Source organism: Bos indicus, chromosome 15, assembly GCF_029378745.1.
Source record: "Bos indicus isolate NIAB-ARS_2022 breed Sahiwal x Tharparkar chromosome 15, NIAB-ARS_B.indTharparkar_mat_pri_1.0, whole genome shotgun sequence".
NCBI lineage: Eukaryota > Metazoa > Chordata > Mammalia > Artiodactyla > Bovidae > Bos > Bos indicus.
The window spans coordinates 46,883,716-46,911,477 of NC_091774.1; the positions used below are offsets into that span (position 1 = coordinate 46,883,716).

General features: G+C 38.4%; 1 pseudogene; it reads left to right on the forward strand.

Moving 5' to 3' along the window:
- Positions 1-891: 891 nt before the first annotated feature.
- On the forward strand, positions 892-2,837 carry LOC109568853 (histone-lysine N-methyltransferase SETMAR-like; annotated as a pseudogene).
- The last annotated feature ends 24,925 nt before the right edge of the window (positions 2,838-27,762 follow it).

Consider the following 27,762-nt stretch of genomic DNA (forward strand, 5'->3'; position numbering starts at 1 on the left):
CTACTAGAAAAACCACAGCTTTGACTATCCTGACCTTTGTCAGCAAAGTGATGTCTCTGCCTTTTAGCATGCTGTCTAGCTTTGTCATAGCTTTCTTCCCAAAGAGCAAGCGTCTTTTAATTTCACAGTTGTAGTCACCATCTGCAGTGATTTTGGAGTCCAAGAAAATAAAATCTGTCACTGCTTCCACTTTTTTCCTTTATCTTTGCCATGAGGTGATGGGATCAGATGCCATGGTCTTAGCTTTTTTAATGTTGAATTTCAATCCAGCTTTTTCACTCTCATTTTTCACCCTCATCAAGAGGCTCTTTGGTTCCTCTTCACTTTCTGTCATTAGAGTGGTATCATCTGTATATCTAAGGTTGTTGACATTTCTCCCAGAAATCTTGATTCCAGCTTGTGATTCATCCAGCCCACATTTTGCATGATATGATTACAATTGATATTGTATTATAATAAAATACATGTAAACTTCAAACTATCACTTTTTACAAACTAATCCACTAAAACATTTTATTCCACAGGCAAATGAATTTGAAAAATTATCAGTTACATAGTCAGATTTGGCCACATATATTACTTTTCACAGTACTGATAAACTCATAACAATTTGTAAACTTTCAAGCTCACATCAGGCACATTTTATGCCTCCAATTCTTGTGGTAGAACATAGCCCTGCTTCTAAAACTATAAATTTAAAATAACCCTACTCATATAAGATTTTTCTCTCCTGAGTTATTTTTTGTTTTGAGATGGAGTTTCAAATGAGGTCAATCAGACACAAAAGTATCTGCAAACAGCCAGAATATGCCTTGGACACCACTAAGACACCAAGGTTTAAAATTGTTCCTTGAACATCAATCCACAAAATTGTATAGAAAGCCATCAACTATGCACCAACAAAATGTAAGGAAAGTGACAGACAAAAAGAATGAAAACATGAGTACTTCCAGGAGAACAAATGAGATGACAGTCTCATACAGCCAAAAAATATTAAGTTGGTGCAAAAGTAACTGTGGGTTTGCATTGTTGAACTTTACCATTTGATATTGAAATACATTCTTAAATATATATGGTTATGTTAGGTATCAATTTAATGTGCATTTCTTGCTTTATGGTTTTTTGCTAATGACATTACTTGCTATCTATTTTATATTTATTTTAGACTACAGAAAAGATTTTAGACAAAAAGCAAATACGATTGATTTTCTTATTTGAATTCAAAATGGGTCATAAAGCAGAGGAGACAACTCACAACATCAACAATGCATTTGGCCCAATAACTGCTAATGAATGTACAGAGCAGTGGTGGTTTAAGAAGTTTTACAAAGGAGATGAGAACACAGAAGATGAGTGTATTGCCCAGTCATCAGAGGCTGACAATGACCAATTGAGAGCCATCATCAAAGCTGGTCTTCTTACAACTACACAAGAAGTTGCCAAAGAACTCAACGTCAACCATCCTACAGTCATTTGGCATTTGAAGCAAATTGGAAAGGTGAAAAAAGTCGATAAGTCGGTGCCTCATGAGCTAACTGGAAAATAAAAAAAATCAATGTTTTGAAGTGTCATCTTCTCTTATTCTATGCAATAACAACAAACCATTTCTCGATCAGATTGTGATATGCAATGAAAAATGGATTTTATATGACAACTGGCAATGACCAGCTCAGTACTTGGACCAAGAAGAAGTTCAAAGCACTTCCCAGAGCCAAACTTGTACCAAGAAAAGGCCATGGTGACTGTTTGGTGGTCTACTGTCAGTCTGATCCACTACAGCTTTCTGAATCCCAGTGAAACCATTACATCTGAGAAGTATGCTCAGAAAATTTATTTGTTGTTCAGTTGCTCAGTCATTTGACTCTTTGAGACCCCATGGACTGCAGCACACCAGGTTTCCCTGTCCTTCACCATCTCCCAGAGCTTGCTCAAACTCATGTCCATAGAGTCGGTGATGCCATCCAATCATCTCGTCCTCTGTCGTCCCCTTCTCCTCTTGCCATCAATCTTTCCCGACACCAGGGTCTTTTCTAATGCGTTGGCTCTTTACATCAGGTGGCCAAAGTATTGGAGCTTCAGCATCAGTCCTTCCAGGAAATAGATGAGTTGCACCAAAAACTGCAATGCATGCAGCTGGCATTGGTCAACAGAAAGAGCCCAATTCTTCTCCACGACAACACCTGACCACATGTTGCACAACCAATGCTTCAGAAGTTGAATGAATTGGACTGTGATGTTTTGCCTCATCCATCATATTCACCTGACCTCTCGTCAACCAACTATCACTTCTTCAACCATCTCGAAAACTGTTTGGAGGGAAAACGCTTCCACAACCAGCAGGAGGCAGAAAATGCTTTCCAGCAGTTTGACCAATCTCGAAGCACAGATTTTTACACTACAGGAATAAACAAACTTATGCCTCATTGGCAAAAACGTGTTGATTGTATTGGTTCATATTTTAATTAATAAAGATGTGTTTGAGCTTAGTTATAATGATTTAAAATTTGTGATCCAAAACCACAATTACATTTACATTTGCACTAACCTAAATGAATAAAGACAATGTTTGATGCTGTACATTTTCTCCAAGTGGATATTTCTTTTTTAAAGCAATGGATCAAATAACACGTGTCAATATTCAATTTCCCTGAATTTTGCAAAGAAAATCTAACCAACTTTTACCAGTAGAAATTTAGGATGAATTTTCTGATGATGATGTTATACTGAAATGCGGAGATAACTGAAAGCTGCAAAAATTAATCCCAAATAAATGAGACACAGAGAATACTGCAATTTCTGAAATTTATTGTGAACTGTGGTTTGTATAATTTTCTGCCAACATATCCATATCTTTAAGACTTTTCCTATTTGCATAATTGTTGCTTCAGACGAAGGAAATTTTTCAAAATTAAAATTAACAAGAAGTGTTCTCTGGTTATCTAACAGGAAAACAGAATGACAAATATAAATATGCTTTCTAACAAGCGTGAGTATGTGTCTAGGGCTTCTGTAACAAAATGTCACAAACTGGGCAGAAATGTGTAAATTTCCAGTTTTTTGTCAGATATATTCATTGAAAATATCTTCTTCCATTCTTTAGTTCGAACTTTAATTGTCTTAATGTAATTTTCAGAGAGAGCCAAATTTTTCATTTTGATTCTCTAGTTGATCAGTTTTTTTATGGAGTTTTTCAGAGACTAGCAGGTAAACTTAGGCTTAGTATTAAATTAAGACTTGCATACAGCTCATGATTTTATGGCTCATGATTTTAGTGTCCTAAGAAAGTTTTGCCCACTGAAAGGCCATGAATATTAATACTTTTCACTCTTCTTTCATTCAGAAGTTTAATAGGTTAATTTTTACATTTAAGGTTTGGTCTATTTTGAGTTATTTTGGGTGTGGTGTGATGAGCTATTTTGGGTGTGGTATAAAGCAGGGTCAATGATCAGGTTTTTTCCACATGGATGTCCCACTGTCCTAGCACCATTTGTTGAATAGATTTTCCATTCGTCTTTGCAAATCAGTGTAGCATATATGTATGAGTGTATTTCTAGATCCTCTGTACTCTTCCATTTCCATGGACTTATATCTGTCTTCATTAATACCATCTTGTTCTTGGTAGCTGTATGCAAGTCTTAAAATGAGACAGTGTAATGACCTCTTTCTTTTTTACATACATAACCAAACCACATATACATGTGCAATTTACTTAGGACAAAAGAGTCAAAAAAAATCCCTATTTCTGAGTGAAGACATCTTGAGTTTGAATAGCTCAAAGCTTCTTGACAATGTCAGCAAGTTGGAAGTAATAGTATTCATGAACTTTAACAAGCTAGAGATCAGTATAGATTAGAAAAATGAACAAATATCTGAACTTTTATAACATCTATATCATCAACCATATCCCTTCTACTGAATTTCTGCTAAATATGGCTGAGAGGCCTATTCTTTACAATCTTCCTCTTTAGAACCTGAGGTGTGATAGAAAGGAAACTTTGAGTTAGGGAATGTCAGAGAAGATCTCTGAATACAAGTTATCTGATGTTATTTTCCTGTCACATAGATGTCCACACAACTTTATCTGTGTTTTTCTTAGACAACAGGAAATTAAAGAATTATGCTCTCCTTTTTAACAGGGAACAGTCATTTAATACTAAGCCTAAGTTTACCTGCTAGTCTCTGAAAAACTTCATCTCCCAGTGGCCTGACTCTTATCCTAAAGAACTACAAGTCTTCCTCTACTCCTGTCCAACTGTACCCTCAAATCTGTCTCAGACAGACCATGTTCAGGCTTTTTAGCTCAGGAAATAACAAACAGGTTCTCAGGGGGTTTTCCATATAAGGTCTGAGATTCTCTGCTTTCTGTTTATGTGACTATGAAAGATTTGAACCCAATAACCATAAAACATATGCCTGTGACTTTACTCTGATTAGGAACAACACAGATTAATTTGACAGTCCTCCTGGGGTGGAACAAAGACTGCTTTGGTCTTTGCTCCTGGTCTCTTTGATCCTTCCTCCACTGACCAAGGACTTCTCAAACCATAGAGAAGATCATGTCATGAAATTAGAGTCTACCAGTATCTACAGTTTAATGAAGTATCACAAATTGACCACATAAGCATGCCCAGATGGAGTATTAGAACACTGCCCATATTCCAGAACAATCTCTCATACTCTTAGCTACTTCTTATCATTAATCTCTCTACTTCCTAACAGTTTACACTAGTCATTACTCAGACTTGTGATATTACAAATTCATTTTGGCAGGTATTTATCTTTCTGTATATGGAATCATATTATATGTATTCTTTTGTATTTGGCTTGTTTCAAAACTTAAAATTGTGAGATTTACCCATATTGTTGTGTATCACCATGATATTGTATGAATATGTCACTTTTCATTTACCATGTGACTGTAAAAGTACATCAGGATTGTTTCCAATTCTTTACTTTTTTTTCATTTTTTTTTTAAATTGAAAAATCCTGAAAAGCACAAGGTAGAAATCATCAGCTGTATTCTATTCCTCAGAGATGATTACAGGTAGAATAATAGGGCAATTGGCCTGGACAAGCCAAGCATACATAAAATAAAATATCAGATCAGATCAGATCAGTTGCTCAGTCATGTCCGACTCTTCGCGACCCCATGAATCCCAGCACGCCAGGCCTCCCTGTCCATCAACAACTCCTGGAGTTCACTCAGACTCATGCCCATTGAGTCAGTGATGCCATCCAGGCATCTCATGCTCTGTCATCCCCTTCTCCTCCTGCCCCCAATCCCTCCCAGCATCAGAGTCTTTTCCAATGAGTCAACTCTTCGCATGAGGTGGCCAAAGTGCTGGAGTTGCAGCCTCAGCATCATTCCTTCCAAAGAAATCCCAGGGCTGATCTCCTTTAGAATGGACTGGTTGGATCTCCTTGCAGTCCAAGGGACTCTCAAGAGTCTTCTCCAACACCACAGTTCAAAAGCATCAATTCTTCGGCGCTCAGCTTTCTTCACAGTCCAACTCTCACATCCACACATGACCACTGGAAAAACCATAGCCTTGACTAGATGAACCTTTGTTGGCAAAGTAATGTCTCTGCTTTTGAATATGCTATCTAGGTTGGTCATAACTTTCCTTCCAAGGAGTAAGCATCTTTTAATTTCATGGCTGCAGTCACCATCTGCATTGAGTTTGGAGCCCCCAAAAAATAAAGTCTGGCACTGTTTCTACTGTTTCCCCATCTATTTCCCATGAAGTGGTGGGACCGGATGCCATGATCTTCGTTTTCTGAATGTTGAGCTTTAAGCCAACTTCTTCACTCTCCACTTTCACTTTCATCAAGAGGCTTTTGAGTTCCTCTTCACTTTCTGCCATAAGGGTGGTGTCATCTGCATATCTGAGGTTATTGATATTTCCCCCGGCAATCTTGACTCCAGCTTGCGTTTCTTCCAGTCCAGCTTTTCTCATGATGTACTCTGCATATAAGTTAAATAAACAGGGTGACAATATACAGCCTTGATGTACTCCTTTTCCTATTTGGAACCAGTCTGTTGTTCCATGTCCAGTTCTAACTGTTGCTTCCTGACCTGCATACAAATTTCTCAAGAGGCAGGTCAGGTGGTCTGGTATTCCCATCTCTTTCAGAATTTTCCACAGTATAGATAAGAACTAAATTTGAATCATATTGATTGCACATCTTTGTACTTTTTTTTTCAAACTTAATATATCTTGAGAATTGTCATCTGCAGTGTTATTTTAAAGAGTTCTTTAGAGTCTATTGCATGGATAGCATAGCTTATTTAAGACTTTTTTTTTTTTTAAGAGTAGTTTTAGGTTCACATCAAAATTAAGAGGAAAGTACAGATTTCCTATATATCTCCTGCCCCGACACATGCATAGCCTCCACCATTATCAAATCACCCATCAGAATGGTACATTTGTTACAGCTTGATGAGCCCACACTGAAATATCATAATCACTCACAGTCCATAGATTGCATTAGGGTTCTTAGTGGTGTATTTTCCATGGATTTAGACAAATGTATAATGACCTGTATCCATCATTATAACATCATATAGACTGTCTTCACTGATCTAAAAATCCTTTATATTCATGTAGGCTCCATTCTCCCTGCAGCCCATTTTCCCCCACATGTCAAGAAACATGCTGCCTACAGCTCCTTGGAACTTTTCCTCTTAAAATGTACACTCTTAGAAAGAAACAGATACTCTCAATTTTAATGTGAAATATTCCAAGGAAGGAAGATTTCTTCTCTACACCTTGACCACAGGATAGTGATCAGTTTGAATGACATCCCACCAGTGGGTCAAGAGCTGAAATTATATGGGAACTTCCATATATGGGGGAGAAGGCAACGGCAACCCACTCTAGTACTCTTGCCTGGAGAATCCCATGGATGCAGGAGCCTGGTGGGCTGCAGTCCGTGGGGTTGCTAAGAGTCAGACACGACTGAGCAACTTCACTTTCACTTTTCACTTTCATGCATTGGAGAAGGAAATGGCAACCCACTCCAGTGTTCTTGCCTGGAGAATCCCAGGGATGGCGGAGCCTGGTAGGCTGCCATCTATGGGGTCACAGAGTTGGACACGACTGAAGCGACTTAGCAGCAGCAGCCATATATGGGAACATGAGAATTCCATCACGAAGGAGGTAATGCTTCAAATCAGATCAGATCAGATCAGTCGGTCAGTCATGTCCGACTCTTTGTGACCCCATGAATCGCAGCATGCCAGGCCTCCCTGTCCATCACCAACTCCCGGAGTTCACTGAGACTCACATCCATAGAGTCAGTGATGCCATCCAGCCATCTCATCCTCTGTCATCCCCTTCTCCTCCTGCCCCCAATCCCTCCCAGCATCAGAGTCTTTTCCAATGAGTCAACTCCCTGCATGAGGTGGCCAAAGTACTGGAGTTTCAGCTTTAGCATCATTCCTTCCAAAGAAATCCCAGAGCTGATCTCCTTCAGAATGGACTGGTTGGATCTCCTTGCAGTCCAAGGGACTCTCAAGAGTCTTCTCCAACACCACAGTTCAAAAGCATCAATTCTTCGGCACTCAGCCTTCTTCACAGTCCAACTCTCACATCCATACATGACCACTGGAAAAACCATAGCCTTGACTAGACGAACCTTTGTTGGCAAAGTAATGTCTCTGCTTTTGAATATGCTATTTAGGTTGGTCATAACTTTCCTTCCAAGGAGTAAGCGTCTTTTTATTTCATGGCTGCAGTCACCATCTGCAGTGATTTTGGAGCCCAGAAAAACAAAGTCTGACACTGTTTCTACTGTTTCCCCATCTATTTCCCATGAAGTGGTGGGACCGGATGCCATAATCTTCCTTTTCTGAAAGTTGAGCTTTAAGCCAACTTTTTCACTCTCGACTTTCACTTTCTGCCATAAGGGTGGTGTCGCCTGCATATCTGAGGTTATTGATATTTCCCCTGGCAATCTTGATTCCAGTTTGCATTTCTTCCAGTCCAGCATTTCTCATGATGTACTCTGCATATAAGTTAAATAAACAGGGTGACAATATACAACCTTGACATACTCCTTTTCCTATTCGGAACCAGTCTGTTGTTCCATGTCCAGTTCTTTTTTTTTTTTTTTTTTGCAAAGTAATATGAAGTTTGCTGAAGAAAAAAAAAAATAGGGTCTTTTTTTTTTTTTTTTTTCCATTCCAGTTCTAACTGTTGCTTCCTGATCTGCACACAGATTTCTCAAGAGGCAGATCAGGTGGTCTGGTATTCCCATCTCTTTCAGAATTTTCCACAGTTTATTGTGATCCACACAGTCAAAGGCTTTGGCATAGTCAATAAAGCAGAAGTAGATGCTTTTCTGGAACTCTCTTGCTTTTTCCATGATCCACCTGATGTTGGCAATTTGATCTCTGGTTCCTCTGCCTTTTCTAAAACCAGCTTGAACATCTGGAAGTTCACGGTTCACATATTGCTGAAGCCTGGCTTGGAGAATTTTGAGCATTACTTTACTAGTGTGTGAGATGAGTGCAATTGTGTGGTATTTTGAGCATTCTTTGGCATTGCCTTTCTTTGGGATTGGAATGAAAACTGACCTTTTCCAGTCCTGTGGCCACTGCTGAGTTTTCCAAATTCGCTGGCATATTGAGTGCAGCACTTTCACAGCATCATCTTTCAGGATTTGAAATAGCTCAACTGGAATTCCACCACCTCCACTAGCTTTGTTTATAGTGATGCCCTCTAAGGCCCACTTGGCTTCACATTCCAGGATGTCTGGCTCTAGGTCAGTGATCACACCATCGTGATTATCTGGGTCATGAAGATCTTTTTTTGTACGTTCTTCTGTGTATTCTTGCCATCTCTTCTTTTTTTTTATTTTATTTTATTTTTATTTTTAAACTTTACATAATTGTATTAGTTTTGCCAAATATCAAAATGAATCCGCCACAGATATACATGTGTTCCCCATCCTGAACCCTCCTCCCTCCTCCCTCCCCATACCATCCCTCTGGGTCGTCCCAGTGCACTAGCCCCAAGCATCCAGTATCGTGCATCAAACCTGGACTGGCAACTCGTTTCTTACATGATATTTTACATGTTTCAATGCCATTCTCCCAAATCTTCCCACCCTCTCCCTCTCCCACAGAGTCCATAAGACTGTTCTATACATCAGTGTCTCTTTTGCTGTCTCGTACACAGGGTTATTGTTATCATCTTTCTAAATTCCATATATATGCGTTAGTATACTGTATTTATGTTTTTCCTCCTGGCTTACTTCACCCTGTATAATAGGCTCCAGTTTCATCCACCTCATTAGAACTGATTCAAATGTATTCTTTTTAATGGCTGAGTAATACTCCATTGTGTATATGTACCACAGCTTGCTTATCCATTCATCTGCTGATGGACATCTAGGTTGCTTCCATGTCCTGGCTATTATAAACAGTGCTGCGATGAACATTGGGGTACACGTGTCTCTTTCCCTTCTGGTTTCCTCAGTGTGTATGCCCAGCAGTGGCATTGCTGGATCATAAGGCAGTTCTATTTCCAGTTTTTTAAGGAATCTCCACACTGTTCTCCATAGTGGCTGTACTAGTTTGCATTCCCACCAACAGTGTAAGAGGGTTCTCTTTCCTCCACACCCTCTCCAGCATTTATTATTTGTAGACATTTGGATCACAACCATTCTGACTGGCGTGAAATGGTACCTCATGGTGGTTTTGATTTGCATTTCTCTGATAATGAGTGATGTTGAGCATCTTTTCATGTGTTTGTTAGCCATCTGCATGTCTTCTTTGGAGAAATGTCTATTTAGTTCTTTGGCCCATTTTTTGATTGGGTCATTTATTTTTCTGGAATTGAGGTGTAGGAGTTGCTTGTATATTTTTGAGATTAGTTGTTTGTCAGTTGCTTCATTTGCTATTATTTTCTCCCATTCTGAAGGCTGTCTTTTCACCTTGCTAATAGTTTCCTTTGATGTGCAGAAGCCTTTAAGGTTAATTAGGTCCCATTTGTTTATTTTTGATTTTATTTCCAATATTCTGGGAGGTGGGTCATAGAAGATCCTGCTGTTATGTATGTCGGAGAGTGTTTTGCCTATGTTCTCCTCTAGGAGTTTTATAGTTTCTGGTCTTACGTTTAGATCTTTAATCCATTTTGAGTTTATTTTTGTGTATGGTGTTAGAAAGTGATAAGTTTCATTCTTTTACAAGTGGTTGACCAGATTTCCCAGCACCACTTGTTAAAGAGATTGTCTTTAATCCATTGTATATTCTTGCCTCCTTTGTCAAAGATAAGGTGTCCATATGTGCGTGGATTTATCTGTGGGCTTTCTATTTTATTCCATTGATCAATATTTCTGTCTTTGTGCCAGTACCATACTGTCTTGATAACTGTGGCTTTGTAGTAGAGCCTGAAGTCAGGTAGGTTGATTCCTCCAGTTCCATTCTTCTTTCTCAAGATCGCTTTGGCTATTGGAGGTTTTTTGTATTTCCATACAAATTGTGAAATTATTTGTTCTAGCTCTGTGAAGAATACTGTTGGTAGCTTGATAGGGATTGCATTGAATCTATAAATTGCTTTGGGTAGTATACTCATTTTCACTATATTGATTCTTCCAGTCCATGAACATTTGCCATCTCTTCTTAATATCTTCTGCTTCTGTTAGGTCCATACCATTTCTGTCCTTTATCGAGCTCATCTTTGCATGAAATGTTCCTGTGGTATCTCTGATTTTCTTGAAGAGATCCCTAGTCTTTCCCATTCTGTTGTTTTCCTCTATTTATTTGCATTGATTGCTGAAGAAGGCTTTCTTATCTCTTCTTGCTATTCTTTGGAACTCTGCATTCAAATGTTTATATCTTTCCTTTTCTCCTTTGCTTTTCACTTCTCTTCTTTTCACAGCTCTTTGTAAGGCCTCCTCAGACAGCCATTTTGCTTTTTTACATTTCTTTTCTATGGGGATGGTCTCAATCCCTGTCTCCTGTACAATGTCATGAACCTCCATCCATAGTTCATCAGGCACTCTATCTATCAGATCTAGGCCCTTAAATCTATTTCTCACTTCCACTGTATAATCATAAGGGATTTGATTTAGGTCATACCTGAATGGTCTAGTGGTTTTCCCTACTTTCTTCAATTTCAGTCTGAATTTGGCAATAAGGAGTTCATGATGTGAGCCACAGTCAGCTCCTGGTCTTGTTTTTGCTGACTCTATAGAGCTTCTCCATCTTTGGCTGCAAAGAATATAATCAATCTGATATCGGTGTTGACCATCTGGTGATGTCCATGTGTAGAGTCTTCTCTTGTGTTGTTGGAAGAGGGTGTTCCTCGTGACAAATCTTAGTTTCTTTTAATAGCTCTCATATCTTCTTGTATTATGGCTATTTGTGTGCTTGCCATAACTCATCAGTAGAATTTAAGTTCCTTAGGAATCAGAACCATGTCTCTTTCTCTGTAGTATTTTCTAAATTTTTACTTTTATGAATAGTGGTGCTATGAACATTCTGGTGGATGTGTCTTGATATGTGTTTAAACAGAGTTCTACTGGCATATACATAAGGATGAAAAACTTGACTTATTCCTGTCACTTATTTATATGTACCCATAATTTCTTCTTTAGAATTTTTTTCTTGTCTACTTTTGTGATACCAATTGAGATTTCTTTATTTCATTTTATCATTTCATTAGTTAGGATGATGGACAGAGAAGCCTGGGGGACTACATTCCATGTGGTCACAAAAAGTTGGACATGACTGAGCATGCACACACACACACAGAGAAAAGAATCACCCTTTTATGTCATTACTAACTTTCATTTTTATATGTCACATTCAAAAATAAATTTTTACCAGTTTGGTACATTTTCACTCTCATTACCACCAAACACACACAGACACACAAACACACACACACACAGACACACACACACACACACACACACACACAGTATCCTCACCTATACCACCTCATCCTGTATTGAGCTAACTGGAATTTTTAAAGTTTTTATTGAAGTATAGTTGCTTCATAATATTGTATTAGTTGCTACTGTACAGCAAAGTGAATCAGCTATACAAATACATATATCCTCTCTTTTTTGGATTTCCTTCCCATTTAGGTTACCACAGAGCACTGAGTACAGTTGCCTGAGCTATACAGTAGGCTCTCATTTGTTACCTATTTTATACATAGTATGTATATGCCAGTCTTAACTTCCCATTCATCCCATCCTCCTTTCCCCCTTGATACCTATCTATGTATTTGTTCTCTACCTCTGTGTCACTATTTCTGCTTTATAAATAAATCATCTATGGCAATTCTTTCTAATTCCACATATATACATTAATATATGATATTTTTCTTTTTTTGACTTAATTCACTTTGTATAAAAGTCTCTTGGTCCATCCACATCTCTACAAATGACCCAATTTCATTCCTTTATATGACTGAATAATATTCCATTGTATATATGTACCACTTTTTCTTTATCCATTTCTCTGTTGATGGACATTTAGGTTGTTTCCATATGCTGGTTATTGTTAATGGTACTGCAATGATCACAGGGGTGCGTGTGTCTTTTTGAAATATGGTTTTCTTTGCAGTAATTGCCCAGTAGTGGGATTGCTGGGTCACATTTTAGTTCTATTTTTAATTTTTTAAGGAATATTTATACTGTTCTCCCAGAGAAGGCAATGGCACCCCACTCCAGTACTCTTGCCTGGAAAATCCCGTGGACGGAGGAGCCTGGTAGGCTGCAGTCCATGGGGTCGCTAAGTCAGACAAAACTGAGAGACTTCACTTTCACTTTTCACTTTCATGCATTGGAGAAGGAAATGGCAACCCATTCCAGTGTTCTTGCCTGGAGAATCCCAGGGATGGTGGAGCCTGATGGGCTGCCGTCTCTGGAGTCACACAGAGTCGGACACGACTGAAGCGACTTCGCAGCAGCAGCAGCAGCAGCAGCAGCATACTGTTCTCCTTATGGCTGTATCAATTTACAATCCCACCAACAGTGCAAGGGGGTTCCCTTTTCTCCATACCCTCTCAAGCATTCATTGCTTATATGAACTAGCTAGAATTTTCATTATAACTGTTTTTAATTTTTGTCTTATACAGTAAAAATCATTTACACTAGTAGCTTTAATTTTTCCTTTACTAATTTGGTTGACAGATAATCTTAGGATCCAAATCATATACCTTAAGAATATTGAAAATAGTGCTATAATATCATGTAGCAATACCATGCTACTACTGGGAACTCTGACATCCATCTGCTTTTATTAATAACATATCTGTATATAATCAAGATTGTTCATTTGCTTAATATTCAAACTCCTTACTGTCCATTCTACAAATAGGAGAGTATTTCCAGGATCTAGTAAACAGAGTTGTTTCTGTTGTTGTTAACTTCATACATAATTTGATGTAAATTTTCATTATGGACAATCAGGCCTACTACAGCTCTGGGAAATAGTCTATTTTTTTTCTTTGATAATTTCTGAAATTATCAGAAATTTCATGTAATTTTTCTGACCATATTAGTCACATGTCAGCGGCATTTTGGGCTAGCCTACCTGTCTCCTTAAAAAGCTTTATACCTCTGCACAGGCCTTTCCATTTCTTTATCCTTTGAAGTTAAAGTCTTAAAAAATTTAACTCACTTGAACATTCTAGCACAGCAGTTGAATTTTCATGTGTATTCACTCAAATAGTGAGAAAGAAAGAGTACTTCAACTGGAAACTAAGAAGTAAAGAGAGTCAAATGATACATCATCACGTTCAGGCCAACAGAAATGGCAAATTTATTTTTTACACTCCCAACTTTTCTCCACTAAAAACTGTTTTCCTAGAAGAGAGTTTTTTTTTTTTTTTTTAATGTGATTTACCACTTGGCAGCATTTGTAAAATGAAAGGTGAGGTGTTTTTAAAAACCATAGTTCCTGAGCAGTAACGTAGACCCTCCATGTCAGATTCTCTGTGAGTGGGGCTGGGAATCCACATTTTTAAGATGTCCTCAGGTAATCGTTATGCAATATAAAGTCTGAGGACAACTACTTTGAAAGATTAATTCATGTTTTAAACTTGACATTAGTTTAAAACCAAGTCAAATTCAATCAGTCAGAAGAGTGCTGCTGCTGCTGCTGCTAGGTCGCTTTAGTCGTGTCCGACTCTGTGCGACTCCAGAGACCGCAGCCCACCAGGCTCCCCCGTCCCTGGGATTCTCCAGGCAAGAACACTGGAGTGGGTTGCCATTTCCTTCTCCAATGCATGAGAGTGAAAAGTGAAAGTGAAGTCGCAGAGTCACATCCAACTCTCAGCGACCCCATGGACTGCAGCCTATCAAGCTCCTCCATCCACGGATTCTCCAGGTAAAAGTACTGGAGTGGGTTGCCATTGCCTTCTCCATGTCTGAAGAGTGAGGCCATACAATCCTTAACACCTGCATTAATTTACCGCAATTTCTGCCTTTTTTGAATAGATTCCTGCCTTCTTTAAATCTATCTCTATAATTTGGCATGCAAATAGACCAAAACTATACACTTCCCTGGTGACTCAAACGGTAAAGAAACTGCCTGAAATGCAGGAGACCTGGGTTTGATCTCTGGGTTTGGAAGACTCCCTGGAGAAGGGAACAGCAACCCACTCCAGTATTCTTGCCTGGAGAATTCCATGGACAGAGAAGCCTGGCAGGCTACAGCCTATAGCGTCACCAAGAGTCAGACAAAACTAAGAGATTAACATTTCATTTCATTTTCATGTGATAAGCAAGGTAGAGAAACCATTGATAAAATCTTTCCAGCACCACGAAGAATGGGTAAATAATCTACCTCTAGCCCAAAAGTCCTGAACTGTAGGCAAAAGCAAAGTAGACAAGAACTAAGAGAATCTTTTCTTCTCCTCATCCTTCTTCCTATTACACATATCTCTACTTCTCTTTCATTGACACAACACCAGTGTTAGCTCTGAGGCACATAAAGCTACAAAGAATGACTCATTGACATTAGACTATCAGAACAAGTGCCTTATACACAAGTGCTCAAATATACACACTATTTTATATGTATTTTTCTTAGAGAATAAGTCAGTGAAAGACAAAACAAGATCTTCAACAATGATGTAGTCCTATGATTATTGCTATTACCAGATCCTTGCTAGAACTGACAAGATTGAGTTTTATGTGACTTCAAAGGATTTCTTCCCAAACACTCTAGTTGGAGGTGGAAAGGAGGGATCCTGGTATACAACTTAACTGTAAAACTGATTTACTCCTGAGGAAAATACTAGTGTGTTCTGGACCTACATACACCTAGTAAAGACCTCTGCATTCGTCTTCAGCAGAGATCATTTTGTTAGGTTACAATAGATACCAAGGATTCAGTCTTTAGCAAGAATTAAATATACTGATTGATTTCCACATTACTCTTTCTGTGGTCAATATAAAATCTTACTTTTACCATGCTGCTTGGTGATCAAAGGTTGTGTTCATTGGGGTGTAAACCAATGTACTCAAATCACAGGCAGATCATCTCCTAATGTGGGGATATATCCATAGTGTGCCAGTTCCCTTCAGGGAAGGTAATCTTGAAAAATATCTTCTGACACATTCAACTCCTACCCAACACTCAGCACAGTTACTCATGCAGAATGAAGAATGACGGGAGCCTGACAGTGTAACAGGACAGACTCCCCAGCTTTCCAGTGTCACAACAATATCTGTCCAAATCTGAACCAGATCATCAAGTGGAGACAATCATTGAGAAGTCTACGCTCCTCCCTATGTGTCTTTGTCTGTGCTCTCGAACTGACAGCTCTGAGAATTCTCGGTCAGTAGACTTAGTCTTAAAGACTTAGAAGGAAAAAGCAGAAAGAGTTACTGTCCTACATTTTTTGTTCTTTCCTAACCTATATGGAGGTCAATGACTATGGCATTTCAAATGCTGAAGAGGTATTCTTTGGGTTACAATCTCCCACATCTCCTAAAGGAAAGCATTTCCCCATTTTGAGACAAGAAGAAAATAATAAAATTGCTAAAACATTAGCAGAAAAGACAAACAGCATCTCCATTAACTTTCAGTCTATACCAAAATGTTAAAAGTTATTTTCCATGTTGCAGCAATTTCCATATAGCTATTTCCTATTATTTCCTAATTGGAAATTGGAAATTTCCAAATTGCTATTTCCTAATATCGCCTATCATCTCATGGCAGAAGCTTCAGGAGACAGAAAGTCACTTCTGAAAGAAACCCTACAAGATCAATGTTCCTGACTACAGTTGTGGTATGTAGTTTCTAGTTAAAAATCAAACAAACAAAAAAAAATCTCGGCCTTAATTTAGACCCTTCAGTCTTGATCTTTCCTTTCATTCTCCAATGTATGTAAGCTTCCCAATCTTTATTGGGCTTGACATATTATCATTAAACCTTATATTTATTCTCCCTGGAGTGGTGGGTCTGACATTCTACTTTCAGTCTTCATGGTCTCCAGGAGAGTGGAACCTGCTTCTACCTTGAGGAGCTTCTCTTTTCCCTATATTTCTATTCTTGGTCCCATAGATCATCTAGTCCTTAGAATTTATTCATCCCATTCAAACAGCCTTTTCTCTTTTCATGATGTTTTCCCTGATACTCTTGCCACTTTTCAGGTTACTTTAGTTCACAGGCCAATCTTAACTGAATATCATCTCTTAAAATTTGCCTCTACCACCTGGAATAGGTATAGGCACCAAATGAATTCCATGTACAGAATAGCTCAGTTATAATCCTAAGCCACCTAAACTCTAAGTCCCTTTGGTCAACTAAAAGGATATCTTGAAGGTTATATGTATCTCCATATAACAGCCATCTTACTTGTTTGGATGGCATACACTCCCTGGGCTATGCTACTCTCTTAATTCCTTTCTATACTCTACCTTGATGCACTGAAAAATTCCCTGAAACCTAATCTGCATATGTATTCCTTCCAAGTTCTCTGGTTTAAGTCTTTAAGTCTCCACAAACAGTTCCTCTCTCCAGATTTTCCTAAACTGTGAAGCATGCTCTTATAAGTCAGAGAATCTGATTCTCCTTTGGCTAGGTGGTGGCAAACTCCTTTAGAGCCTCATCCCCTTCAGTGGGATTTACCTCATTGAATCTCACATCCCTCTGGGCACTGAGACTGTGGTTCCAACAGAGACTTTAGAAAAATCGAAAGATGGGAGGTGTTAACATTTATTGAGCTCTTAGTATATGTCAAACACTGGACTGAAGACTTCACATACTTTACCTCTTGGCATGCAGATGGGGGTAGCTCCATGATTCAAGGCCTACCTAATGACTTCCCTTTGCTGCTAAACAATAGAATGTAGCATAGATGAAGGAATTTTCAGATAAAATTAAGGACCCAAATCAATTGATTTTGCTTTAACCAAATGGAAGATTATCCTGGATAGGCTCAACTTAATCAGGCCAAAGGCCTTAAAGAGAGACTCAGCCCTTCTTTAGAGATAATTTTCCCTCCTGCTGACTTACAGAAGTAAGCTGTCATGTTGAAGGAAGGCCTATGGAAAAGATAATGTGGCCAGGAACTGTGAACAGTCCTAAAATCACAAGAAAATTAATTCTGTCAACATGTATAAGCTAAGAGCAGCTTTTCTAGTTGAAACTCTAGATGAAAATACAGCTCAGTCAACACCTGGAGTGCTGCCTTATAAAACCTCGAGTACAAAAATAAATAAATAAAACCTTGAGTACAGCATCCAGCTAAGTCACGCCAGACTCCTGACAGAAACTGGGATATATCTGTGTTTTGAGATACTAAGTTTGTGGTAATGCATTATAAAACAATATAAAAATAAAACAGATTTTGATGCCTAGAAATGGTACCTAAAAACTTGGAAATAGCTTTGAAATCAGTCAAGTGAGCAGAGACAAGAAGAACTTTGAGAGAAAGCCTATATGTTTTCAACACACTGTTGGTAGAAATCTAATCTTTAAGTATGCCACAGTGAGAGTCAGAAGAAATTGAGGAACATGTTATTAGAGACAGAAGGAGAAAGATTTTTGTTACAAAGTGATAAAAAAAACTTAGCAAAATTATATCCTGGAGTTATGTTCAAGAAAATAAAAGCTGGTTTTATACTTAGGGAGACTTCCAAGTAAAGTGTTAAAGTGATTCTTGAATTGTTTTTTCTACTTATGATAATATGTGAGAGGAGAATGATAAATTAAGGAAAGAACTTTTAAACAAAAAGAAATCAATACCTTACGATTTTGAAATTTCTCACCATCTGTAAGAATTAAGAGATTCACAGTCTTAATCTCTGTTTAGTATGATTGTACAACTTTTCCCTAAAATTTCAGAAAGATTAAAAGGTGAAGGAATCAGGCACAAAAATAGGCCTTCCTATCATCTTAAGGATAAAGGTTCCTTATAAAACTAGAAATAAAACTACCATATGACCCAACAATCCTATTAGTGGGCTATATATATACCCTGAGAAAACTGTAATTGAAAGAGACACCCGAACTCCAATGTTCACTGCACCACTATTTATAATGGCTAGGACATGGAAGCAAACTAGATGTCTATTGACAGATGAATGGATAGAGAAGCTGTGGTATATATATATATATATACAGCAGAATGTTCAGTTCAGTTTAGTCCAGTCGTTCAGTCGTGTCTGACTCTTTGCAACCCCATGAATCACAGCACGCCAGGCTTCCCTGTCCATCACCAACTCCTGGAGTTCACTCAGACTCACGTCCATCGAGTCAGTGATGCCATCCAGCCATCTCATCCTCTGTCATCCCCTTCTCCTCCTGCTCCCAATCCCTCCCAGCATCAGAGTCTTTTCCAATGAGTCAACTCTTCGCATGAGGTGGCCAAAGTACTGGGTTTTCAGCTTTAGCATCATTCCTTCCAAAGAAATCCCAGGGCTGATCTCCCTCAGCCATAAAAAGGAATGCATTTGAGCCAGTTCTAATGAGGTGGATGAACTTAGAGCCTATTATACGGAGTGAAGTAAGTCAGAAAGATAAAAACATATATGATATATTAACACACACACACACACACACACACACACATATATATATATATATATATATATATGGAATCTAGAAAGATAGTATTGATGAACCTATTTACAGGGCAGCAATGGAAACAATCCTAAAAGATGATGCTGTGAAAGTGCTTCACTCAATATGCCAGCAAATTTGGAAAATGTAGCAGTAGCCACAGGACTAGAAAAGGTCAGTTTTCATTCTAATCCCAAAGAAAGGTAGTGCCAAAGAATCCTCAAACTACCATACAATTGCACTCATCTCACATGCTACTAAAGTAATGCTCAAAATTCTCCAAGCTAGGCTTCAACAGTACATGAACTGTGAACTTCCAGATTTTCAAGCTAGTTTTAGTAAAGGCAGAGGGACCAGAGATCAAATCGCCAACATCCATTGGATCATCAGTAACAGCAAGAGACCTCCAGAAAAACATCTACTTCTTCTTCATTGACTATGCCAAAGCCTTTGACTGTGTGGATGACAACAAACTGTGGAAAATTCTGAAAGAGATGGAAATACCAGACTACCTGACCTGCCTCCTGAGAAACCTGTATGCAGGTCAAGAAACAACAGTTAGAACTGGACATTGACAATGGACTGGTTCAAAATTGGCAAAACAGTATGTCAAGGCTGTATACTGTCACCGTTCTTATTGAACTTATATGCAGAGTACATCATGCGAAATGTCAGGCTGGATAAAGCACAAGCTGGAATCAAGATTGCTGGGAGAAATATCATAATCTCAAATATGCATATGACACTACCCTTATGCAGAAAGTGAAGAAGAACTAAAGAGCATCTTGATGAAAGTGAAAAAGTTGAAGAGAGTGAAAAAGTTGGCTTAAAACTCAACATTCAGAAAGCTAACATCATGGCATCTGGTCCTATCACTTCATGGCAAATAAATGGGGAAACAGTGGAAACAGTGACACTTTTATGTTGGGGGGCTCCAAAATCACTGCAGATGGTAACTTCAGCCATAAAATAAAAAGATGCTTATTCCTTAGAAGAAAAGTTATGACCAAACTAGACAGCATATTAAAAAGCAGAGACATTACTTTGCTAACAAAGGTCCATCTAGTCAAAGCTATGGTTTTTCCAGTAGTCATGTATGGATGTGAGAGTTGGATTATCAAGATAGCTGAGTGCTGAAAAATTGATGTTTTGAGCTGTGGTGTTACAGAAGACTCTTAAGAGTCCCTTGGACTGCAAGGAGATCCACCCAAGGAGATCAGTCCTGAATATTCATTAGAAGGAGTGATGCTGAAGCTGAAACTCCAATACTTTGGCCACCTGATGCAAAGAGCTGACTCATTGGAAAAGACCCTGATGCTGGGAAAGATTGAAGGCAGGAGGAGAAGGGGACGACAGAGGATGAGATGATTGGATGGCATCATCGACTTGATCGACATGAGTTTGAGTGGACTCCAGGAGTTGGTGATGAACAGGGAGGTGTGGCATGCTGCAGTCCATGGGGTTGCAGAGTCAGACACATCTGAGCAACTGTCCTGAACTGAATGGAAACAATGACACAGAGAACAGATTTGTGAACAGAGTAGGGGAAGGAGACGTTGAGATGAATTCAGAGAGTGACAGGGAAATATATATTACCATATATAAAATAGATAGCTAGTGGGAATTTGCTATATGATGCAGGGAGCTCAACCCACTGCTCAGACAACCTAGAGGGATGGGATGGTAGGTTGGAGGGAGGTTCAAGAGGGAGGAGACATATGCATACTTGGCTGATTCATGTTGATATATGGCAGAAACCAACACAATACTGTAAAGCAATTATCCTCCAATTAATAATAATAATAATTAAATAAAAATCTTAACCACACCCTCCCCAAAAAAGAGGATAAGGGTTTGCCTCACAGATATCAACCAAACTAGAAGTCCTCTAGGGAGCTTAAGGGTACTGTTTCCTACTATTTCAGCAGGAGGGCAAGGCTTAGTAGGGTTTCTCTGGCAAAGATCTATAAATGTGGCTTTTGCCTAGAGGAATGAATCCCACTGACATTTACAGAAGATCCCCAAAGTTCTTGAGAAAATCTGTTCAGCAGAAATACTATTAAGTTGATGTTGGAGAGAGTGTCTGTTTATGTCTGTCAGATATAGCTGGTTTAGAGTATTGTTCAATTCCCCTGTTTGCTACTGGTCTTCTACCTGTTTCTCCATATGGAAAGTACAGCATTGAAATCTCCAACTGTTATTTTATAACTGTATATTTCTGCTTTCACTTCTCAATTTTTGTCTCCTATGTGTTAGAGTTCAGTTTTTAGGTTCCTAGGTTTATATCTTCCTGATGGGTTCACATTTTAATCAATATTTAGTGTTCCTCCTTGCCTCTTGTAACAATTTTCGACTGAGTCTATCTTATCTGATCTTTGCACTGATATCTCAGTTCTCTTTTAGTAGCTATTTGCCTGGAATGTCCTTTTCCATTCTTTTACTTTTGACCTATTTGTCTTGGATATGAAATGAGTCTTTTCTATACAGCATATAATAGCATTTGCTTTTTAATCTATTTTGAGAATATTTACCTTCTAATAGAAGAGACAAGAGTACTGGAGTGAGGTGCCATTGCCTTCTCTGAATAGAAGAGTTTAATCCATTTATAATTACTGATAATGAAACATTTATTTCTGCAATTTTGCTTTGCCTTTCATATGTTTCATATCTTGTTTGTTCCTCAATGTCACCATTAACTGTCCTCTTTTGTGTTTGTATTTTTGTAGTGTATGATTTTGATTCCTTTCTAATTTATTTTTCTGTATATTTAAAAATTATTTTAGCATTGGTTGTGCTGGAGCTTGTAATTAACCTCACAAACATGTAACAATATATTTTGAATTAATATCATATGAACTTCCATAGGTATGTAAAAATTCTGTTCCTACATTTCTCCATCCCTCCCCCCTTTATGTTACTGTGTCACAAATTACATCTTTCTACTTTGTGTGCCCATTTAACATAGGCTTATCATTATCATTTTATGATTTGTCTTTTTGATCAAACTGGGAAAGAAAAAGGAGTCACAAATGGAAAATACACTAATACTGGCTTATATATTCCTTTACCTGTGTTATTTCTTCCAGAGGCTTCAAGTTTACTGTCTAGTGTCCTTCCATTTCCACCTGAAGGTCTCTTTTTAGCATTTCCTATAGAGCACATCTAGCATCACCAACTCAATGAACATGCATTTGAGCCAACTCCAGGAAATAGTGAAGGACACAGAAGCCTGACAGGCCACAGTCCACAGGGTCACAGAGACTGGGACACAACTCAGCGACTGAACAAACAGGACACATCTACTAGTGATGAATTCCCTCAGCATTTGTTAATCTGGGAATGTCTTAACGTCTCCTTTATTCTTGAATGATAGTTTTGCCAGGTATAGAGTTATGGGCTTTCTCTTTCTTTAGGTGCTTTAAATATGTCATCACGCTGCCCTCTGGCCTCCATGTTTTCTGCTAAGATGTCCAGTCTTTTTCTTAATGAGTCTCCCTTAAATAAGACATTCAGTTCTCTTTTGCTGCTTCAAGGTTCCTCCTTTGTCTCTGACTTTTAAAAGTTTTTTTTTTTTTTTTTTTTGCCTTCTTTTTTTTTTTTTTTTTTATTCTTCCAATTTTATTTTATTTTTAAACTTTACATAATTGTATTAGTTTTGCCAAATATCAAAATGAATCCGCCACAGGTATACATGTGTTCCCCATCCCGAACCCTCCTCCCTCCTCCCTCCCCATACCATCCCTCTGGGCCGTCCCAGTGCACCAGCCCCAAGCATCCAGCATCATGCATCGAACCTGGACTGGCAACTCGTTTCCTACATGATATTTTACATGTTTCACTGCCATTCTCCCACATCTTCCCACCCTCTCCCTCTCCCACAGAGTCCATAAGACTGTTCTATACATCAGTGTCTCTTTTGCTGTCTCGTACACCGGGTTATTGTTACCATCTTTCTAAATTCCATATATATGCGTTAGTATACTGTATTTATGTTTTTCCTTCTGGCTTATTAGAACATGTCTCGGTGTGGATCTCTTGTGTTTTTCCTTTCTAAAGTTCATTGAGCTTCTTGAATGTGTAGATTCATGTATTTAATCAAAGTATGACTTGTTGGTCATAGTTTCTTCAAAATTCTTTTACATCCCTTTCTCTCTGTTCTCTCCTTATGAAACTTCCATTATTTGATGTTCTATTATTGATGGTGTCTCACAGATCTCATAGGCTCTCTTCATTTTTGTTCATTCCCTTGTCTTTATGTTCCTCAGACTGGATAATTTGTAAATGACTTCTTTTCAAGTTCTCTGATTTTCAACTCTGACTGCTCAAATCTGATGTTGAAATTCTTAGTGAATTCACTTCAGGTATTGTAATTTTTAACCTAGAATTAGTTTGGTCCCTTTTTATAACCTGCATCTCTTTAGAGGTGTACACTGTTTCAGTAATATCATTCCCTTGAAGTTATAGAATTTTTGTCCATGATTTCCTTTAGTATTTTGAGCATATTTAAGCCAGTTGAATTAAAGGCCTTGCTGACTAACTTCTATGACTTGATTCCTCATAGATAATTTCTACTAATTTTTCTGTGAATGGGTCATATTTTCTTGTTTCTTTTCAAGTTTTTTTTAATTTTTTTGTGTAAAACTGAACATTTTCAATTTTATAATAAGATAACTCTTGAAATCATAACCTTTCTCGTGCTCAGGGCTTGTTTTGGTTCGTTCCTGTGGGTTTTGGTTATATGTCTAGCACTTTTCTACCTTTTTCTCTAAAAATATTAGTGGTATGTGCTCTTAGGAATGTGTCCTTTATCTTATGGTAAGTTTATGCATTGTTTTGAGGTTTTTTTTTTTTTGGCCTGGAGACAAAACAAAAACATACCCAAAGCAACAACAGCAAGAAAAAAAAAAACACCTCTTTGCATACTGGCTCAGGGTTTAGCATGCCTTCAATGCTTTGTTGTTCAGTCACTCAGTCATGTCCAACTCTTTGCGACCCCAAGGATGGCAGGACGCCAGACTTCCCTGTCCATCACCATCTCCCAGAGCTTGCTCAAACTCATGTCCATTGAGTTGGTGATGCCATCCAACCATCTCATCCTCTGTCGTCCCCTTCTCCTCCTGCCCTCAATCTTTCCCAGCATCAGTGTCTTTTCAAATGAGTCAGCTCTTCGCATCAGGTGGCCAAAGTACTGGAGTTTCAGCTTCGACATCAGGCCTACCAATGAACACCCAGGACTGATCTCCTTTAGGATGGACTGGTTGGATCTCCTTGCAGTCCAAGGGACTCTCAAGAGTCTTCTCCAACACCACAGTTCAAAAGCATCAATTCTTTGGAGTTCATCCTTCTTTATGGCCCAACTCTCACACCCATTCTTTGATGTTACCTTTCTTTGGGATTGGAATGAAAACTGACCTTTTCCAGTCCTGTGGCCACTGCTGAGTTCTCCAAGTTTGCTGGCATATTGAGTGCAGCACTTTCACAGCATCATCTTTTAGGATTTGAAATAGCTCAACTGGAATTCCATCACCTCCACTAGCTTTGTTCGTAGTGATGCTCCCTAAAGCCCACTTGACTTCGCATTCCAGGATGTCTGGTTCTAGGTGAGTGATCACACCATCTTGATTATCTGGGTTGTGAAGATCTTTTTTGTATAGTTTTTCTGTATATTCTTACCACTTGTTCTTAATATCTTCTTCTTCTGTTAGGTCCATACCATTTCTGTCCTTTATTGTGCCCATCCTGACTCCAGCTTGTGCTTCATCCAGCCTGGCATGTGGCATGATGTACTCTGCATAGAAGTTAAATAAGCAAGGTGACAATATACAGCCTTGACATACTCCTTCCCAATTTAGAACCAGTCCATTTTTCCATAACCAGTTCTAACTGTTGCTTATTGACCTGCATACAAGTTTCTCAGGAGACAGGTAAGATTGTCTGGTATTCCCATCTCTTTAAGAGTTTTCCACAGTTTGTTGCAAATCACACAAAGGCTTTGGTGTAGTCAGTAAAGCAAAAGTAGCTATTTTTCTGGAATTCTCTTGCTTTTTCTATAATCTAATGGATCTTGGCAATTTGATCTCTGCTTCCTGTGTCTTTTCTAAATCCTTCAATGCTTTACCAGGCCCTTTAGAATTCTGCCTTAGCCTTTAGTTTCTGCTTCTCTTGAACCTAAAGATCACTTAGAGATATAAATCCTACACACAGGGAATATTTTACTGTTCCACTTCCCCACAAAATGTCTCTTCTCAGTCTCTCTTACCAAGTTTTCAACAAGTCTATTGTTTACCTCAACCTTAACATCCTCCCCCCAGATAGGAGGGGTTGTCTATTTACCTTTTGTTTGCCAGGAATGCCCTCCACTTGGCTGCATTCTAATGGAGCTGTGTGCTGCACAAAACAAAAACCAAACTGCATTTCTTCAGTCTTTCAGATAACTCCCAGAGAGCTCCAAGTAGAGAAACATTATCTTTGAGATCAGGGTCTGCTCCTTTCCCTTTGAAAGCAGGGAGAAAGTTCTCACAATGGGGACCTGGCCTATATCTTCATGACTCTCTTAAGCAGGGGAGGAAGGTGGCCCAAAGGCAAGTAAAAGTGCCACAACACTCCCCTCACATTTTTAAGTTGCCTTTTCTTGATCAGCACACATAAACCTTTAATTGTTTTCCAGATTTTCTTTTTTTTAATATAAATTTATTTATTTTAATTGAAGGTTAATTACTTTACAATATTGTACTGGTTTTGCCATACATCAACATGAATCCACCGCAGGTATACACGTGTTTCCCATCCTGAACCCCGCTCCCTCCTCCCTCCCCATACCATCCCTCTGGGTCGTTCAGTGCACCAGCCCCAAGCATCCAGTATCATGCATTGAACCTGGACTGGCGATTCATTTCATATATGATATTATACATGTTTCAATGCCATTCTCCCAAATCATCCCACCCTCTCCCTCTCCCACAAAGTTCAAAAGACTGTTCTATACATCTGTGTCTCTTTTGCTGTCTCACATACAGGGTTATCGTTACCATCTTTCTAAATTCCATATATATGCGTTAGTATACTGTATTGTTAATATACTGTTTCTCTTTCTGGCTTACTTCACTCTGTATAATAGGGTCCAGTTTCATCCACCTCATTAGAACTGATTCAAATGTATTCTTTTTAATGGCTGAGAAATACTCCATTGTGTATATGTGCCACAGCTTTCTTATCCATTCAGCTGCTGATGGACATCTAGGTTGCTTCCATGTCCTGGCTATTATAAACAGTGCTGCGATGAACATTGGGGTACACGTGTCTCTTTCAATTCTGGTTTCCTCGGTGTGTATGCCCAGCAGTGGGATTGCTGGGTCATAAGGCAGTTCTATTTCCAGTTTTTTAAGGAATCTCCACACTGTTCTCCATAGTGGCTGTACTAGTTTGCATTCCCACCAACAGTGTAAGAGGGTTCCCTTTTCTCCACACCCTCTCCAGCATTTATTGCTTGTAGACTTTTGGATCGCAGCCATTCTGACTGACATGAAATGGTACCTCAATATGGTTTTGATTTGCATTTCTCTGATAAACAAAGTAGATTCTGATGTTTTTTCCTCATTTATTGTTTCAGTAGAAGGATGGACCCCTGGAGTTACTTATCCCTTCATATTTGCAGATGTGCTCCCATGTAATTTACTTTTAATAATGGTTGTGCTTAATAACTGTCTTACAAAATCCTGAACATTTAACAATTTTCTTATGAGAGAGTATAGGCTGGTTCCATGATATCATGAAATATGGTCATTGAAGGCATAACAGATGTTTACAGAGGTTTCTGAGAAGGCACTAAGAGGGAATCTATAAGAAAAGTTTCCCAAATCAGTCAAGAATTGAAGGCCTGTGACTGAGATTTTATTCCTCCCTGAAAATGCTCTTGTACGCTCTTCTAACCATTTTATCACTTATCCTTGTCCCCTACACATATCCCACTTCTAATCTCAATGAGAGTTTCTCACAACATAGACCCTTACCTGCTCTAGCTCTCAGTTATCAGAACTGCTGAAGATTTTAGGCTCCTTTCAGCAGGCAATGTAATAAAATATTGCAGTATCATAAGATAAATGTCAGGTAATATTCTAAATCAAGCCTTTCTGGAAGAAAATGTGTGAACCAAAATTTCATAGGCTGTGTTATTATTTTAAACATTATAGTTATAACTGGGGTCATAGGATATAAAAACAGTACTGAAATGTTTATTTCTAAATGAAACTTCTGTCAGAAGAATGAAGTTAAGACAGAATCTGTACTACATGGCAATATTTCCTTATGTGAAAAAGTTTTCTATCCTTGCCAAGGCATTGATTGCTGAATTAAAAAAAGAAGAAGAAAAATTATTGTTTCTGGAAAATGAGAGAAAGAGAAATAAAACTGAAAGCATTTCCACAGCAGTGGGTAGAAGCAAATGAGGGGCTCATCTTGACACCTGGGTGATGAATAGGGCTTATATGTGTGATGTTCCACCCAGGGGTACTCACACACATACACACACAAGATAACCCATCTTATAATCAGTAGTCCTCTTGTGATAAATAATAACAATAAGTAAATAATAATAATATTTTATTATATTATTTATTATATCAATTTATGTAAAAATTATCTGCTCATGTGAGTGAGCAAGGACATCTCTGTCTTCTTCAGTGAGCAATCTATAGAACCTAGAACATTACTAGTAAAAGACCAGTATT